Source organism: Cibotium barometz, chromosome 5, assembly GCF_041138505.1.
Source record: "Cibotium barometz isolate CiBa-2024 chromosome 5, ASM4113850v1, whole genome shotgun sequence".
NCBI lineage: Eukaryota > Viridiplantae > Streptophyta > Polypodiopsida > Cyatheales > Cibotiaceae > Cibotium > Cibotium barometz.
This window is the reverse complement of record NC_141050.1, coordinates 1,371,355-1,390,676: the sequence shown is the minus strand read 5'-3', so window position 1 is coordinate 1,390,676 and position 19,322 is coordinate 1,371,355.

The following is a 19,322-nucleotide window of genomic DNA, read 5'->3' as shown; positions in this document are numbered from 1 at the left end:
CAAGGAAGCGGCCTATGAGTGAAGCGCTAGGTCACCTGCGAAGGATCCTAGAGGGTGCTGACCATACGGTGCTCGGGCTCTGGGTCGCCCAGGATACCCACGCGTGCGTCGAGGAAGATATTGGAACAAGGAGTAAGAGTTGTTTTCTGGAACCGGGCATGGATCTGGTTGATTGACCTTGCTGGTCCTCAACGGATGAGTCCATGGCTCTTTTATATGGATCTGTTGGTTGATCTTGCTGATCTTCAACGAGAGTCCATCTTGATAAGTGATTATATTGTTGAGTATTATGGGCTAGGAACTATTGAAACGGCCCCTGTGTGGACAGGTGGTGAGCGTTCTAGTTGCCAATGATGCCATAGATACTCTGATGAAGGAATGATGGAAAATTATGAATCAACTGGATAATTTGGGAGATTGTGATCAGTGGTACTATGGTTTCATTAAAGGATTGTTTTAAAGTTAGCTGATGCTAAGAAAAAGGCAATTTTCATATTGGGTGTGTAAGTGGTGTGGCTAGTTTTATGTTTGCATGAAATTCCGGCTAGGGGGCCTTGGAACTCTTTTCCTTGGTACCCGGGACAAAACCTAACCAAATTCCAAATTGGATCCCATCACTACAGTGGTTGGGCGGTTGGCTAACCCATGGGATCGGATGGGGTTAGGCTGGACTGATGGATCCGTAAATCGAGACTCAAACTTTGGTTTTTACGATAGAAAAAAAAAATAAAAATAAATTCCGGACAGAAACTGTTCTATGGATAGGAATCAACGGCTGTGCCTCTTGAATGGGGAAAAAAGCGTTGATCCCAATGATCCAAGTGCAAGTTTCTTCCTTGAACTGACTAAGTATCTTATAGATGTAATTGGATCATCTCGATCAGAAATGATCTTGACTACGTTAGAGTAAAAAGTTATCCTGGTGGAATCGCCCGTGCTTTCCGGGTAAGGGAAGTTTTTTCCGGGTTCGTTTTTGGAAAAACCGACGGATTAGTCTCTTGTCCGGATATCCGTGGACGAGGCCCCGAATGTGGGACCCCTGTCCCGTGCCAGAAGTGCTACTTCCGCTGCTAGTACCCGAATCCGTTGCTCGGTGGGAACTTTCCTTAACCCAAGATTAAGCTATGCTTGAGGCCAAATTAATGGCTTTTTCTTATGCTTTTAGTTTATGTATATTGATGATTCAATCCATTATGGATTAAGGATCCAATTAGAGAATCATTTTAATTATTTCCTTAATGATAAGCTTTATCCCTTAGAAAAATTGAGATTTATCAGTCATAGCAGCGGAGCTATGGCAAAATTTTTATAAAAATTATGCATAAAAAATTTTCATTCAAAGCATAAAAAGAGGACTTCCTACCATATTCTAGGAATCATCATCCTAGATTAATTGAAAGAATTTCATTATAATCATGGAGAAATTGAATTTTAATATTATGCATAAAGGATAAATTTTTATATCAAAAGTGTTATTTTTACCATTTTTATTTTCATGCATAGAAGTATGCATAATGGATAAATTTTTATATCAAAAGTGTTACTTTTATCATTTTTATTTCATACATAAAAGTATGCATAAAAGAAAATTTTTATATCAAAAGTGTTACTTTTATCATTTTTATTTCATACATAAAAGTATGCATAAAAGAAAATTTTTATATCAAAAGTGTTACTTTTATCATTTTTATTTCATACATAAAATATGCATAAAAGAAAATTTTTATATCAAAAGTGTTACTTTTATCATTTTTAATTTTCATGCATAGAAGTATGCATAAAGGAAAATTTTTATATTAAAAGTGTTACTTTTATCATTTTTAATTTTCATGCATAGAAGTATGCATAAAGGAAAAAATTTTATATCAAAAGTGTTACTTTTATCATATTGGATTTCATGCATATAGGTATGCATAAAAGTTATTCTTTTTATACTAAAAGTATGATTTTCCTCATAAATGGATTTTATGCTTAACTTAGATGCATAAGAGAAATTCTTTTATTCTAAAAGTATAATTCTCTACCAAATTGAAATCATGCATAAGAAGATGCATAAAAGATTGATTTTAATTTCGAAAGTGTTAGTCTCCTTAAATGGAATTTATGTATAAATAAATGTGTAGAGAAATCTTATATCAAATAAAAGAATTCTCTTTTTTTAAAAAAAAAAAAAAGATATGAAATGTGATAAGATGTGATAAGAGGTGTATGAGATGTGATAAGAATTGATAAGATGCGTATGGAAGTTGATAGGATGTGATAAGAGGTGTGTTAAGAGGTGATAAGATGCTTATGAAATAAGCTAGGATGTGATAAGATGAATTAAGATGTGTATGGGGGGATGAGGTAAGAAGTGTATGTGATAGGATAAGATGTATATGGGTTGTGATAGGGCGAGAATGGATGTGATGTAAAAGATTAGATGTGAAGGTATATGGGGTTATATAAATGGGAATGTGAAAAATGGATGTATGTATGTGGATGTGTGGATATGGAGATGGGAGTGTGGATGTATGAACATGAAAATGGATATATGCATGAAGATGTATATGCATAGATGTAAATGTGGATGTAGATGTGGATGTATAGATGTGAATGGATGTGGATGTATAGATGTGAATGGAAATGTGGATGTGGATGTATGTGAATGTGGATGTAGATGTGGATGTATAGATGTGAATGTGGAATGTGGATGTGGATGTATGTATGTATGTGGATGTATAGATGTGGATGTATAGATGTGGATGTATGGGAATGTGGATGTGGATGTATGTAGATGTGGATGTAGATGTGGATGTATAGATGTGAATGGATGTGGATGTATAGATGTGAATGGAAATGTGGATGTGGGTGTATGTGAATGTGGATGTAGATGTGGATGTATAGATGTGAATGTGGAATGTGGATGTGGATGTATGTATGTATGTGGATGTAGATGTGGATGTATAGATGTGAATGGGAATGGGGATGTGGATGTATGTGAATGTGAATGTAGATGTGGATGTATGTGAATGTGAATGTAGATGTGAATGTGGAATGTGGATGTGGATGTATGTATGTATGTGGATGTAGATGTGGATATATGGATGTGTATGTATGAATGTGGATATGGGATGTGGATGTATAAATGAGGATGTGAAAATGGAGATAAGCATGTAGATGTGGATGTATGGATGTGAATGTGGATGTGGATGTGGATGTATGGATGTGGATATGGATGTGAATATATGATATGTGATGTGAAGGAATCTGAAGTGAAGAGATGGAAAAGGAGGTGATTGGATGAGTACACATATACATGGAATGTGGAATAAGTAATGCGGATTAATGAGGGATAATGTGGAAAAATGAGAGTTAATATAGAAACTGTATTTGTAAACTGTTTGTAAATGCTGTTTGTAAATGGCTGTTTTATGTCAAGAATGCTGGGGAAGCATTTTGACCGTCTTGTGATTAAGGTCGTGGAGACCTAACTGATAAAGTTGCAACTGCTGACGGAGAGTCAATGGAGGACGTCTCGCGTAGCAAGGTCGACCGAGGTCTTGACCAGCCTCGGTTCGATTAAAATGGTGAGCTTCCGGTACGGTGGATGAGGGACCAAGGAAGCGGCCTATGAGTGAAGCGCTAGGTCACCTGCGAAGGATCCTAGAGGGTGCTGACCATACGGTGCTCGGGCTCTGGGTCGCCTAGGATACCCACGCGTGCGTCGAGGAAGATATTGGAACAAGGAGTAAGAGTTGTTTTGTGAAACCGGGCATGGATCTGGTTGACTGACCTTGCTGGTCCTCAACGGATGAGTCCATGGCTCTTTTATATGGATCTGTTGGTTGATCTTGCTGATCTTCAACGAGAGTCCATCTTGATAAGTGATTATATTGCCGAGTATTATGGGCTAGGAACTATGGAAACGGCCTCTGTGTGGACAGGTGGTGAGCGTTCTAGTTGCCAATGATGCCATAGATACTCTGATGAAGGAATGATGGGAAATTATGAATCAACTGGATAAATTGGGAGATTGTGATCAGTGATACTATGGTTTCATTAAAGGATTGTTTTAAAGTTAGCTGATGCTAAGAAAAAGGCAATTTTCATATTGGGTGTGTAAGTGGTGTGGCTAGTTTTATGTTTGCATGAAATTCCGGCTAGGGGGCCTTGGAACTCTTTTCCTTGGTACCCGGGACAAAACCTAACCAAATTCCAAATTGGATCCCATCACTACAGTGGTTGGGCGGTTGGCTAACCCATGGGATCGGATGGGGTTAGGCTGGACTGATGGATCCATAAATCGAGACTCAACTTTGTTTTTACGATAGATAAAGTAAATCCCGGATAGAAATTGTTCTATGGATAGGAATCAACGGCTGTGCCTCTTGATGGGGAAAAAAGCGTTGATCCCAATGATCCAAGTGCAAGTTTCTACCTTGAATTGACCAAGTACCGTTAAAGGTGCAGTCAGATCAGTTGATCCGTAATGATCTTGACTACGTTAGAGTAAAGAGTTATCCTGGTGGAATCGCCCATGCTTTCCGAGTAAAGGAAGTTTTTCCAGTTTCGGTTTTGGACAAACCGACGGATTAGTCTCTTGTCCGGATATCCGTGGGCGAGGCCCCGAGTGTGAGACCCCTACCCACGCATGATGTGCTACTTCCGCTGCTAGTACCCCGAATCCGTTGCTCGGTGGGAACAGGGGGATCTCAACCAACTGTGAGATCCCTGTTCTCACCGCGCAACGGATTCGGGGTACTAGCAGCGGAAGTAGCATTTCTTGCGCGAGGCAGGGTCCCACACTCGGGGCCTCGTCCACGGATATCCGGACAAAAGACTAATCCGTCGGTTTTTCCAAAACCAGACCCGGAAAAACTTCCCTTATCCGGAAAGCACGGGCGATTCCACCAGGATAATTTTTACTCTAACGTAGTCAAAACTCTTACTGATCAAACAGATCCGACTGCATCTATAAAGATACTTGGTCAGATCAAGGAAGAAACTTGCACTTGGATCATTGGGATCAACGCTTTTTTCCCCACCAAGGAGGCACAGCCGTTGATTCCTATCCATAGAACAATTACTATCCGGGATTTACTTTATCTATCGTAATAACAGAAATTGAGTCTCGATTTACGGATCCATCAGTCCAGCCTAACCCCATCTGATCCCATGGGTTAGCCAACCGCCCAACCACTGTAGTGATGGGATCCAATTTGGAATTTGGTTAGGTTTTGTCCCGGGTACCAAGGAAAAGAGTTCCAAGGCCCCCTAGCCGGAATTTCATGCAAACATCCACATCTCCATGCATAATAAAATTCTTTTAATTAATCTAGGATGATAGTTCCTAGAATATGGTAGGAAGTCCTCTTTTTATGCTTTGAATGAATTTATTTTATGCGTAATTTCTATAAAAATTTTGCCATAGCTCCGCTACTATGACTGATAAATCTCAATTTTTTTTTCTAAGGAATAAAGCTTATCATTAAGGAAATAATTAGAATGGTCTCTAATTGGATCATCAATCCATAATGGATTGAATCATCAATATGCATAAACTAAAAGCATAGAAAAAAGCCATTAAATTGGCCTCAAGCATAGCTTAATCTTGGGTTAAGGAAAAGCTTTATGAAAAGCTTGATTTGGATTGAGAACGGGTCATGAGTATGACCATTTCTTGAGTGAGAGAGAGAATTTACATAAAAATCATTAGAATTTAAACATAAATGAAAATTAACTTCAATAGCATTTATTAACTTATGTAACTTTTCACTACTATTCAAACTTCAATAGTATTTAAAAAAAAACCATACCAATTAAACTTCTCAAGCTTGAGAGGGGTTGAGAAGAGAGAAACATTGAGAAATTATAGAAAGATCAATATTCACTAATTACCTTACAACTTGCTTGATTCTTTGTTCATGGTAGAGGCCCCCAACCAATCAATTGGTTAAGTATGTTGATGGAGCCACTAATGGGGATTGAAGAAAGAGGGAAGCTCCAAAAACTAGTGAATTATTAAATGAATTCACAGTTCTTGGCTTAGGTGGAGTAGAGTAACGATGCATAAACATTAACTATTTTTCAACAAGGGGGAGGCTTCTATTTATAGGAAAAATTGAGCTCCTAACCAAACAAACTGATTCTAGAATTTTCTAAATCAGTTTGGTCAATATTTGACCATTTTTAGGTCAGTTAAGCTAACTTTTTGGAACTAGACTTGAATGAGGAGAGAGGAGAGATGAAATATCTCAATTTTTATGAGTTTAAAACTCATTCAAGCATGTGAAATATGCACCTCCTTTAAAGAACTCCCCTTCCTTACATATGTGTCATAATGGAATCATTTTAATATTGCTCATAGTTTTTTTTTACTAATAAACCTTGTACATTTTCAACTCTTCATCTTATGTGAAATATGCACCTCCTTTAAAGAATTCCCCTTCCTTACATATGTGTCATAATGGAATCATTTTAAAATTGCTCATAGTTTTTTACTAATAAACCTTGTACATTTTCAACTCTTCATCTTATGTGAAATATGCACCTCCTTTAAAGAATTCCCCTTCCTTACATATGTGTCATAATGGCATCATTTTAATATTGCTCATAGTTTTTTACTAATAAACCTTGTACATTTTCAACTCTTCATCTTATGTGAGCATTTACTCATTTTTGGATACCCAAAATATCTCATATTTTTAATATTGCTCATAGTTTTTTATTAATAAACCTTGTACATTTTCAACTCTTCACCTTATGTGAGCATTTACTCATTTTTGGGTATCTTCTTTTTTACAAATTTGGATTTATCTCTTCCCTACACATGGATTGATGCTATTGGCCCATAGGAACCTTAATTGGACCATAGTCTAAAGATTTCTGAAAATCTAGACCCTTAGACTAAGGTTCTTTATACCTATTTCCAATTAATTCCAATTGCACATTGGAAAATTCTTTTTGAATTTCTATTTCAGGGAAACTCATCTGAATTATAAGAGATATTTTTCTATCCAAAAATATTCAAAATCTGAATATTCTCTCTCTAGAATATTTTTCTCTCTCTAGGCTAAAACAGATAGAAACAAGGTCTTTATATTTCTGAAGAGGGTTGATTACAGGGGAAGATACTAGACATCAAAAAAGGGTTGGGGGAGGAATCTTACATTCTACCCCACTTAAAAAACGCGAGATGTCCTCATCTCGCAACTTGTGATAATTTCGCAAGATTCACGAATATGAGACTTAGAGAAAAATTTTAATCAAGATTAACCACCAAGAAACGTCTTAAAGAGAGCAAGATTCAAAATAAGAACAAGATTTAAACTTTATTCATTCTCGGAACTTATACAGTAAAGATAGAAGAACTCTTTACACTTCCATAAGCCCGTCCATCATATGATCACAAAAGCAGTCCTCACAAGCTGCACAAGTATAAGGTAACTCATCTATGGGAATGATTCTGTGGGTTATTGCTGCGCCTATCTCAGTGGTATGAGGTGTTCTAACAAAAGGACCTTTGAGAGGCAAGCCAAAAATGGGGTAAAGGCATATCTTCTCATGAGGAAGAAAACACGCCAGTAAGAAGACCCGCTCAGAAAACCCAGGATGCCTTGATCTCATGACGCAGTAGTATCGGGGACCCAAACCCAAAGCTTCAATAACCATGGCCAAGCGGACATTGTTACGAAAGTGCTGCTGACCCCAGGGTGTTACCCTAGTTATGTCTTGATAGGTCCGCCATTTTGTCTGCGCTACAGAAGTTCCCAAGTGAGGAAAAAGTGAGCGCTCATACTGCTCTATAAAATCTTTCTTCACAGACTCCCTTGGGTCTTGAAGGTGAGAAATCATTAGGGATAAAACTAGTTCTTGTTGCCAAGCCATGAAGGAGATTAAGAAAGAAAGGAGATCGATGGAAGTAAGATTACTGTGAGCGACAAGTAAAAGTTACGACTTATATAAAGGAAGGAGCTAGCGTAACTTAGAAGCCAACGGTAACTTGCCACTGAAGTTTTACCGTCTTTCCATGATTTGGGTTTGACACATTTTTCTATAGAAGGCATTAAGAATTTTGAGATGAAGAGATAAAAGAAGCTTGTAGGCTAAGTCACCTACTTTCATTGAATTCAGATATAAGGCTCACAATATCTGGGGGATAACTTCATATACTCCCCAAGAGATAAAGAACTTCTTTTGGGCCGTACTCGAATGAAGACCAAAACCTTGATATCCAAAACATCGATTCTCACTTCTGAACTCATTGTTCTGAATCCTTAAAACAGGTGGGACTCTTGAGAAGTATTCTAGGAAAAGGGTCTTCCTTTGTTAAACAGAACTTTCTTTTATTTTAGAGAGGGAATAATTATAAGATCAGAAAGGGAGATTCTTACTCCTGTATACCTCGAAGGCTGGGGAGGAATCTTACATTCTACCCGTGCCAGAAGTGCTACTTCCGCTGCTAGTACCCGAATCCGTTGCTCGGTGGGAACAGGGGGATCTCACAGTTGGTATCAGAGCATTTGGTTAATAAAGATCAACTGAGAAGACAAATAGGTCAGAAATTTATCAAGAAACACAAAAAAGTTGTAATTGTGTGATATAATTCATACAATTTGATATTCAAACTGAAATTCGTAATTTGGTAATTGGGTCTTCAGATGGAAGTACCGCAATTATATAGAATCCCTGACTTGCTTGAGGCCTAGACATGATGGTATTTACCTTATAATTCCAAGGGCCGTGACTATCCGTATATACCGAGAGTATAACTGCAGCTCTTTACTGACAGTATATACGAGTAAATCTAAGACTTGAAATTATAAGCGTTAATGCTATCCAGATGATGAATTTGAATGTGATTGATATGATTTTTAATTCTGTTTGGGAACTGATGAATTGATTGGGATTCTGATTGAAAAATGATGATTTTTGAAATTTAGTTGAAATATAATAACCTGAGCAAAACCGCAATGAGGATGAATGGGACGAGTCCCTGTAATGATAAATGATGATAATGATTTCAGCAAATCACTATGAGATTAGTGGATTGTGCTGTCAAAGTGCTACTGTTAACACTTGACTCGGTATATCAAGTTAAGGGATGACAAATTGAAAACTTGCTTGACTGAAATTCCCGTGGAGGAATGTTCAGAAAGAAAAATTTTTGATCTGATGGACCATTATCGTGTTAAAGATATGAATGATATGATCTGAAATGAAATTATTTAATGATGAGTTCTATATAAGGGATATTTATCCCCGTATTCTGTTGGGTTGACCAGAATATAAGGAACCCTAGAATAAATTGGATCTTAAGAAAAAGAGTTGTCCTCTACTTGGCGAGATGAGGACATCTCGCGCTTTTTTTAAGTGGGGTAGAATGTAAGAATTCTCCCCAGTTTTTGAGGTATTCAAAAATAAGAATCTCCTCTCTAATCTTATAACTATTCTCTCTCTAATATATAAATTTTTGACAGAATCATGAGACGAGGAAATCGTAGCCGTCAGCAGCCAGACCCTGTCATCACTGAAGATAACGAACTTGATCCTGATGTTCGCAAGGCTCTTCATAGGACTCAACCAGGACCCTTCAAAGGAGAAGGGGAGAACCTAGGTGAGACTGTGGAGAAATGGGTGGAAGCCATGGAAGAGTATTTTGACGTCACAGGTTATAATGAGCTGAGCAAAATAGCTCTTGGCCGGTTGAAAATAGTGGAAACAGCCAGGGTAGCATGGAGGAACCACTGTGACACCAACCGTCTAAATAGAAATACCCAATCTTGGAATGACCTAAAAAACTATTTGAGAAAGAGATTCTGTCCCCCTGGATTTTTGGAAACCAAAATGAACGAATTTTTAGAACTAAAGCAGGAGAACAAAACCATTGAAGAATATCACCAGGCCTTTGCTCTTCTACTCAAATACTCACCACCTCTAGATGAAGAACAGCTCATGGCCAGGTTCATTCGGGCAATGAATGAACCTTTGGACACACTGGTCAAAAATGCCAAACCAGTGTCCATGGCTGAAGCAGTAAAAATGGCAAAGGATTTTGCCAAAGCCTTTGTAGTAAAGGTCCCGCCAAAACCTGCACCCTCTAACTTTAAAAGATTCCAAGCCCAGGAAGGTACTTCAAACTTTCCACCTCCAAAGAGGCAGCAAGGACCGATTCAGAATCAAGATGCAGGAAGATTCCAAAGTGAAGGAAGATCCTTCCCCCAAAATACTTTCTCAGGAGGACCATCTATTTTAAGGATGCAGAACAATGAGCCCAGAAGTGAGAACCGGTGTTTTGGATGCCAAGGTTTTGGTCATCAGTTAAAAGACTGCCCAACTCCTGCCATGTCAAGGGGACAGGGAAGTCTAGGACCCCGAATTCAGAGACCAATTCCTTCATACCAGTCTAATCAGGGTCCGTCTCACCCAAGCCAGGGTAACCCCAGAAGAACTCCAAATCAACCATCTGCCTCTACCCAGAATAACCTTAGAACTCCTTTCCAGAACAGGGGCAACCAAAGAGAAAGAATTCCACCTCAGACTGCAGCAGCCAGAGCAGTCACAATTTCAGAAGAAGTAGAAGAGGAAAGAAGGGCAGATCTTTACTGCAATTGAAAAACCAAGGACTTAACCGACAGTTCTCAAGTCATCCATACTCCAGCAGAATACCAGGGAAAAATCGACCGTCCACTTCCAAGGCGTAAAGTTGAATGTGATTGAAGAAGAAGAAGATGTGATGAAAGAAATCATACTCCACCTGCGAGATGAGGACATCTCGCGTTTTTTAAGTGGGGTAGAATGTAAGATTCCTCTCCCAACCCCTTTTTGATGTCTAGTATCTTCCCCTGTAATCAACCCCTCTTCAGAAATATAAAGACCTTGTTTCTAACTATTTTAGCTTAGAGAGAGAAAATATTCTAGAGAGAGAATATTCAGATTTTGAATATTTTTGGATAGAAAAATATCTCTTATAATTCAGATGAGTTCCCCTGAAACAGAAATTCAAAAAGAATTTTCCAATGTGCAATTGGAATTAATTGGAAATAGGTATAAAGAACCTTAGTCTAAGGGTCTAGATTTTCAGAAATCTTTAGACTATGGTCCAATTAAGGTTCCTATGGGCCAATAGCATCAATCCATGTGTAGGGAGTAGATAAATCCAATTTGTAAAAAGAAGATACCCAAAAATGAGTAAATGCTCACATAAGGTGAAGAGTTGAAAATGTACAAGGTTTATTAGTAAAAAACTATGAGCAATATTAAAAATATGAGATATTTTGGGTATCCAAAAATGAGTAAATGCTCACATAAGATGAAGAGTTGAAAATGTACAAGGTTTATTAGTAAAAAACTATGAGCAATATTAAAATGATTCCATTATGACACATATGTAAGGAAGGGGAATTCTTTAAAGGAGGTGCATATTTCACATAAGATGAAGAGTTGAAAATGTACAAGGTTTATTAGTAAAAAATTATGAGCAATATTAAAAGTATGACATATGTAAGGAAGGGGAGTTCTTTAAAGAAGGTGCATATTTCACATAAGATGAAGAGTTGAAAATGTACAAGGTTTATTAGTTAAAAAACTATGAGCAATATTAAAATGATTCCATTATGACACATATGTAAGGAAGGGGAGTTCTTTAAAGGAGGTGCATATTTCACATGCTTGAATGAGTTTTAAACTCATAAAAATTGAGATATTTCATCTCTCCACTCTCCTCATTCAAATCTAGTTCCAAAAAGTTAGCTTAACTGACCTAAAAATGGTCAAAAATTGACCAAACTGATTTAGAAAATTCTAGAATCAGTTTGTTTGGTTAGGAGCTCAATTTTCCCTATAAATAGAAGCCTCCCCCTTGTTGAAAAATATATAGTGTTTATGCATCGTTACTCTACTCCACCTAAGCCAAGAACTGTGAATTCATTTAATAATTCACTAGTTTTTGGAGCTTCCCTCTTTCTTTAATCCCAATTAGTGGCTCCATCAACATACTTAACCAATTGATTGGTTGGGGGCCTCTACCGTGAACAAAGAATCAAGCAAGTTGTAAGGTAATTAGTGAATATTCATCTTTCTATAATTTCTCAATGTTTCTCTCTTCTCAACCCCTCTCAAGCTTGAGAAGTTTAATTGGTATGGTTTTTTTTTAAATGCTATTGAAGTTTGAATAGTAGTGAAGAGTTACATAATTTAATAAATGCTATTGAAGTTAATTTTTATTTATGTTTAAATTCTAATGATTCTTATGTAAATTCTCTCTCTCACTCAAGAAATGGTCATACTCATGACCCATTCTCAATCCAAATCAAGCTTTTCATAAAGCTTTTCCTTAACCCAAGATTAAGCTATGCTTGAGGCCAAATTAATGGCTTTTTCTTATGCTTTTAGTTTATGTATATTGATGATTCAATCCATTATGGATTAAGGATCCAATTAGAGAATCATTTTAATTATTTCCTTAATGATAAGCTTTATCCCTTAGAAAAATTGAGATTTATCAGTCATAGCAGCGGAGCTATGGCAAAATTTTTATAAAAATTATGCATAAAAAATTTTCATTCAAAGCATAAAAAGAGGACTTCCTACCATATTCTAGGAATCATCATCCTAGATTAATTGAAAGAATTTCATTATAATCATGGAGAAATTGAATTTTAATATTATGCATAAAGGATAAATTTTTATATCAAAAGTGTTATTTTTACCATTTTTATTTTCATGCATAGAAGTATGCATAATGGATAAATTTTTATATCAAAAGTGTTACTTTTATCATTTTTATTTCATACATAAAAGTATGCATAAAAGAAAATTTTTATATCAAAAGTGTTACTTTTATCATTTTTATTTCATACATAAAAGTATGCATAAAAGAAAATTTTTATATCAAAAGTGTTACTTTTATCATTTTTATTTCATACATAAAATATGCATAAAAGAAAATTTTTATATCAAAAGTGTTACTTTTATCATTTTTAATTTTCATGCATAGAAGTATGCATAAAGGAAAATTTTTATATTAAAAGTGTTACTTTTATCATTTTTAATTTTCATGCATAGAAGTATGCATAAAGGAAAAAATTTTATATCAAAAGTGTTACTTTTATCATATTGGATTTCATGCATATAGGTATGCATAAAAGTTATTCTTTTTATACTAAAAGTATGATTTTCCTCATAAATGGATTTTATGCTTAACTTAGATGCATAAGAGAAATTCTTTTATTCTAAAAGTATAATTCTCTACCAAATTGAAATCATGCATAAGAAGATGCATAAAAGATTGATTTTAATTTCGAAAGTGTTAGTCTCCTTAAATGGAATTTATGTATAAATAAATGTGTAGAGAAATCTTATATCAAATAAAAGAATTCTCTTTTTTTTTTTTTAAAAAAAAAGATATGAAATGTGATAAGATGTGATAAGAGGTGTATGAGATGTGATAAGAATTGATAAGATGCGTATGGAAGTTGATAGGATGTGATAAGAGGTGTGTTAAGAGGTGATAAGATGCTTATGAAATAAGCTAGGATGTGATAAGATGAATTAAGATGTGTATGGGGGGATGAGGTAAGAAGTGTATGTGATAGGATAAGATGTATATGGGTTGTGATAGGGCGAGAATGGATGTGATGTAAAAGATTAGATGTGAAGGTATATGGGGTTATATAAATGGGAATGTGAAAAATGGATGTATGTATGTGGATGTGTGGATATGGAGATGGGAGTGTGGATGTATGAACATGAAAATGGATATATGCATGAAGATGTATATGCATAGATGTAAATGTGGATGTAGATGTGGATGTATAGATGTGAATGGATGTGGATGTATAGATGTGAATGGAAATGTGGATGTGGATGTATGTGAATGTGGATGTAGATGTGGATGTATAGATGTGAATGTGGAATGTGGATGTGGATGTATGTATGTATGTGGATGTATAGATGTGGATGTATAGATGTGGATGTATGGGAATGTGGATGTGGATGTATGTAGATGTGGATGTAGATGTGGATGTATAGATGTGAATGGATGTGGATGTATAGATGTGAATGGAAATGTGGATGTGGGTGTATGTGAATGTGGATGTAGATGTGGATGTATAGATGTGAATGTGGAATGTGGATGTGGATGTATGTATGTATGTGGATGTAGATGTGGATGTATAGATGTGAATGGGAATGGGGATGTGGATGTATGTGAATGTGAATGTAGATGTGGATGTATGTGAATGTGAATGTAGATGTGAATGTGGAATGTGGATGTGGATGTATGTATGTATGTGGATGTAGATGTGGATATATGGATGTGTATGTATGAATGTGGATATGGGATGTGGATGTATAAGTGAGGATGTGAAAATGGAGATAAGCATGTAGATGTGGATGTATGGATGTGAATGTGGATGTGGATGTGGATGTATGGATGTGGATATGGATGTGAATATATGATATGTGATGTGAAGGAATCTGAAGTGAAGAGATGGAAAAGGAGGTGATTGGATGAGTACACATATACATGGAATGTGGAATAAGTAATGCGGATTAATGAGGGATAATGTGGAAAAATGAGAGTTAATATAGAAACTGTATTTGTAAACTGTTTGTAAATGCTGTTTGTAAATGGCTGTTTTATGTCAAGAATGCTGGGGAAGCATTTTGACCGTCTTGTGATTAAGGTCGTGGAGACCTAACTGATAAAGTTGCAACTGCTGACGGAGAGTCAATGGAGGACGTCTCGCGTAGCAAGGTCGACCGAGGTCTTGACCAGCCTCGGTTCGATTAAAATGGTGAGCTTCCGGTACGGTGGATGAGGGACCAAGGAAGCGGCCTATGAGTGAAGCGCTAGGTCACCTGCGAAGGATCCTAGAGGGTGCTGACCATACGGTGCTCGGGCTCTGGGTCGCCTAGGATACCCACGCGTGCGTCGAGGAAGATATTGGAACAAGGAGTAAGAGTTGTTTTGTGAAACCGGGCATGGATCTGGTTGACTGACCTTGCTGGTCCTCAACGGATGAGTCCATGGCTCTTTTATATGGATCTGTTGGTTGATCTTGCTGATCTTCAACGAGAGTCCATCTTGATAAGTGATTATATTGCCGAGTATTATGGGCTAGGAACTATGGAAACGGCCTCTGTGTGGACAGGTGGTGAGCGTTCTAGTTGCCAATGATGCCATAGATACTCTGATGAAGGAATGATGGGAAATTATGAATCAACTGGATAAATTGGGAGATTGTGATCAGTGATACTATGGTTTCATTAAAGGATTGTTTTAAAGTTAGGTGATGCTAAGAAAAAGGCAATTTTCATATTGGGTGTGTAAGTGGTGTGGCTAGTTTTATGTTTGCATGAAATTCCGGCTAGGGGGCCTTGGAACTCTTTTCCTTGGTACCCGGGACAAAACCTAACCAAATTCCAAATTGGATCCCATCACTACAGTGGTTGGGCGGTTGGCTAACCCATGGGATCGGATGGGGTTAGGCTGGACTGATGGATCCATAAATCGAGACTCAACTTTGTTTTTACGATAGATAAAGTAAATCCCGGATAGAAATTGTTCTATGGATAGGAATCAACGGCTGTGCCTCTTGATGGGGAAAAAAGCGTTGATCCCAATGATCCAAGTGCAAGTTTCTACCTTGAATTGACCAAGTACCGTTAAAGGTGCAGTCAGATCAGTTGATCCGTAATGATCTTGACTACGTTAGAGTAAAGAGTTATCCTGGTGGAATCGCCCATGCTTTCCGAGTAAAGGAAGTTTTTCCAGTTTCGGTTTTGGACAAACCGACGGATTAGTCTCTTGTCCGGATATCCGTGGGCGAGGCCCCGAGTGTGAGACCCCTACCCACGCATGATGTGCTACTTCCGCTGCTAGTACCCCGAATCCGTTGCTCGGTGGGAACAGGGGGATCTCACAACGTACTATCACCGATAGTATGTAATGATAAAGGCCAAGCTCCTCTAAATGGGAAAGATGCTCCCCCTATGCTCGCCAGCTACACATGAGAGGAGAAGATGGCGACTAGGCATTGCCACTCTTTAATATTTTCTTCAAGAGGTGGTATATGATACATCTATGCACACTTTTATAAAACATGACATTCAATTGTGATAATGCCGATACATTTAAAGAGGCGGTGGTAAACTTATATAATTTAATGATACAGGGTGGATGTCAAATTGCATTATGCTTAATATGGTAAGAGTGGTCACTATTTTGTTATAATTAAAATGTACATGTAATATTCTAAGTTTTATTGTGGATATCCTGTGTTCTTTAATGCATCATGTAATTGAGACTCATGGTCCATACTTTACTGAACAAGGAAGTTTGGTGATATGGTCCACGCAAGGCATCGAGCGATATCACAGGCAAGCTTGATCCGGATTCCAAAAAGCAACATCACATGAAGGTGGAATCAAAGATTCCAATCCTATGAGGCAGTTACTTTAATAATGGTATAGAAGAATACGTAAAGTATGAGGACAAATTAAGAAAGTCCATATCCAATGATATGGAGGTGTTCGTAGGGCAATATATGAAGTGAAGAAAGTAAGATATGAAAAGCTGGAGAGCATCATACAGAGTAGTTGACAACCGAGGAGAGAGTCGGTAAGAGAATAGCGGTAAAGCATTAGGACAAATTAATAAAGTCCAAATCGAATGATATAGAAACCGTTTGCAAGAGGGCAATATATGAAGTGAAGAAAGTAAGATATGGGACTTCAAATTGCATTATGCGAAATATGGTAAGAGTGGTCACTATTTTATTATAATTAAAATATACATGTATAATTTTAAGTTTAATTGTGGATATCCTGTGTTCTTTAATGCATCATATACTTGAGGCTCATGGTCCATACTTTACTGAACAAGGAAGTTTGGTGATATGGTCCACGCAAGGCATCGAGCGATCTCACAGGCAAGCTCGATGCGGATTCCAAAAAGCAACATCACATGGAGGTGGAATCAAAGATTCCAATCCTATGAGGCAGCTACTTTTATAATGGTATAGAAGAATAGACACAAAGTAAGAGGACAAATTAATAAAGTCCATGTGCAATATGAAGTGAAGAAAGTAAGATATGAAAATAACACAGTTAGAGACCATCATACAAAATGATTGACAACCCACGAGAGAGTCGGTAGAGCAAATCGAAGCATCGAGCACAAAGTGGTGATAGAAGTGACTCAGATTTGTAATTAAGAAATATAATAACATTTTATGTTTATGAGAGAACTCAATGTTTTAAAGAAATAATTGTTTGCTAAAGTTGGATTTGGATAACTTTTCATAATGTTGATATAATTTAAAAGTAAGTGTCTAGTAAGTCCCATTTACAAATGAAGGCATTTCTTTCATTTCTCTCCATGCTTTCTAGCTTGTGAGTATGATGTGTACCAAGGCACTAGTCCATATCTAGTGAACGTACTATCATCGATAGTACATAATGATGAAGGCCAAGCTCCTCTAAATGGGAAAGATACTCCCCCTATGCTGGTCAGCTATACATGAGAAGAGAAGATGTGGACTAAGCATCGCCACTCTTTAATATTTTTTTCAAGAGGTGGTATATGATACATACAACATGACATTCAATTCTGATAATGCCGATGCATTTAAAGACGCGGTGGTAAACTTTCATAATTCAATGATACAGGGGTGGACTTCAAATTGCATTATGCACAATATGGTGAGAGTGGTCACTATTTTGTTATAATTAAAATGTACATGTAATATTTTGAGTTTGATTGTGGAGATCGTGTGTTCTTTAATGCATCATATACTTGAGGGTCATGGTGCATACTTCACTGAACAAAAAAGTTTGGTGATATGGTCCACGCAAGGCATCGAGCGATCTCACACGCAAGCTCAATACGGATTCAAAAAAGCAACATCACATAAAGGTGGAATCAAAGATTCCAATCCTATGAGGCAGTTACTTTAATAATGGTATAGAAGAATAGACGTAAAGTAAGAGGACAAATTAAGAAAGTCCATATCCAATGATATAGAGGTGTTCGTAGGGCAATATTGGAAGTGAAGAAATTTAGATATGAAAATAGCACAGCTAGAGAACGTCATATAGAGTAGTTGACAACCGAGGAGAGAGTCACTAAGAGAATAGCGATAAAGTAAGAGGACAAATCAATAAAGTCCAAATCCAATGATATAGAAACTCTTTGCAGGGCAATATATGAAGTGAAGAAAGTAAGATATGAAAATAACACAGTTAGAGAACATCATACAGAATGATTGGCAACCCACGAGAGAGTCGGTAGCAAATCGAAACATCGAGCACAAAGTGGTGATAGAAGTGATTCGGATATGTAATTGAGAAATATAATAACATTTTATGTTTATGAGAGAACTGGAGCAATCCAATGTTTTAAAGAGATAGGTGTTTGCTAAATATGGATTTGATATAGAGTCAGTAAGAGAATAGCGGTAAAGCATTAGGACAAATTAATAAAGTCCAAATCGAATGATATAGAAACTGTTTGCAAGAGGGCAATATATGAAGTGAAGAAAGTAAGATATGGGACTTCAAATTGCATTATGCGAAATATGGTAAGAGTGGTCACTATTTTATTATAATTAAAATGTACATGTAATATTTTAAGTTTAATTCTGGATATCCTGTGTTCTTTAATGCATCATATACTTGAGGCTCATGGTCCACACTTTACTGAACAAGGAAGTTTGGTGATATGGTCCACACAAGGCATCGAGCGATCTCACATGCAAGCTCGATGCGGATTCCAAAAAGCAACATCACATGGAGGTGGAATCAAAGATTCCAATCCTATGAGGCAGTTACTTTTATAATGGTATAGAAGAATAGACACAAAGTAAGAGGACAAATTAATAAAGTCCATATGCAATATGAAGTGAAGAAAGTAAGATATGAAAATAACACAGTTAGAGACCATCATACAAAATGATTGACAACCCACGAGAGAGTCGATAGAGCAAATCGAAGCATCGAGCACAAAGTGGTGATAGAAGTGACTCAGATTTGTAATTGAGAACTATAATAACATTTTATGTTTATGAGAGAACTCAATGTTTTAAGGAAATAATTGTTTGCTAAAGTTGGATTTGGATAACTTTTCATAATGTTGATATAATTTAAAAGTAAGTGTCAACAACTTATAGTAAGTCTCATTTACAAATGAAGGCATTTCTTTCATTTCTCTCCATGCTTTCTAGCTTGTGAGTATGATGCGTACCAAGGCACTAGTCCATATCTAGTGAACGTACTATCACCGATAGTACATAATGATGAAGGCCAAGCTCCTCTAAATGGGAAAGATGCTCCCCCTA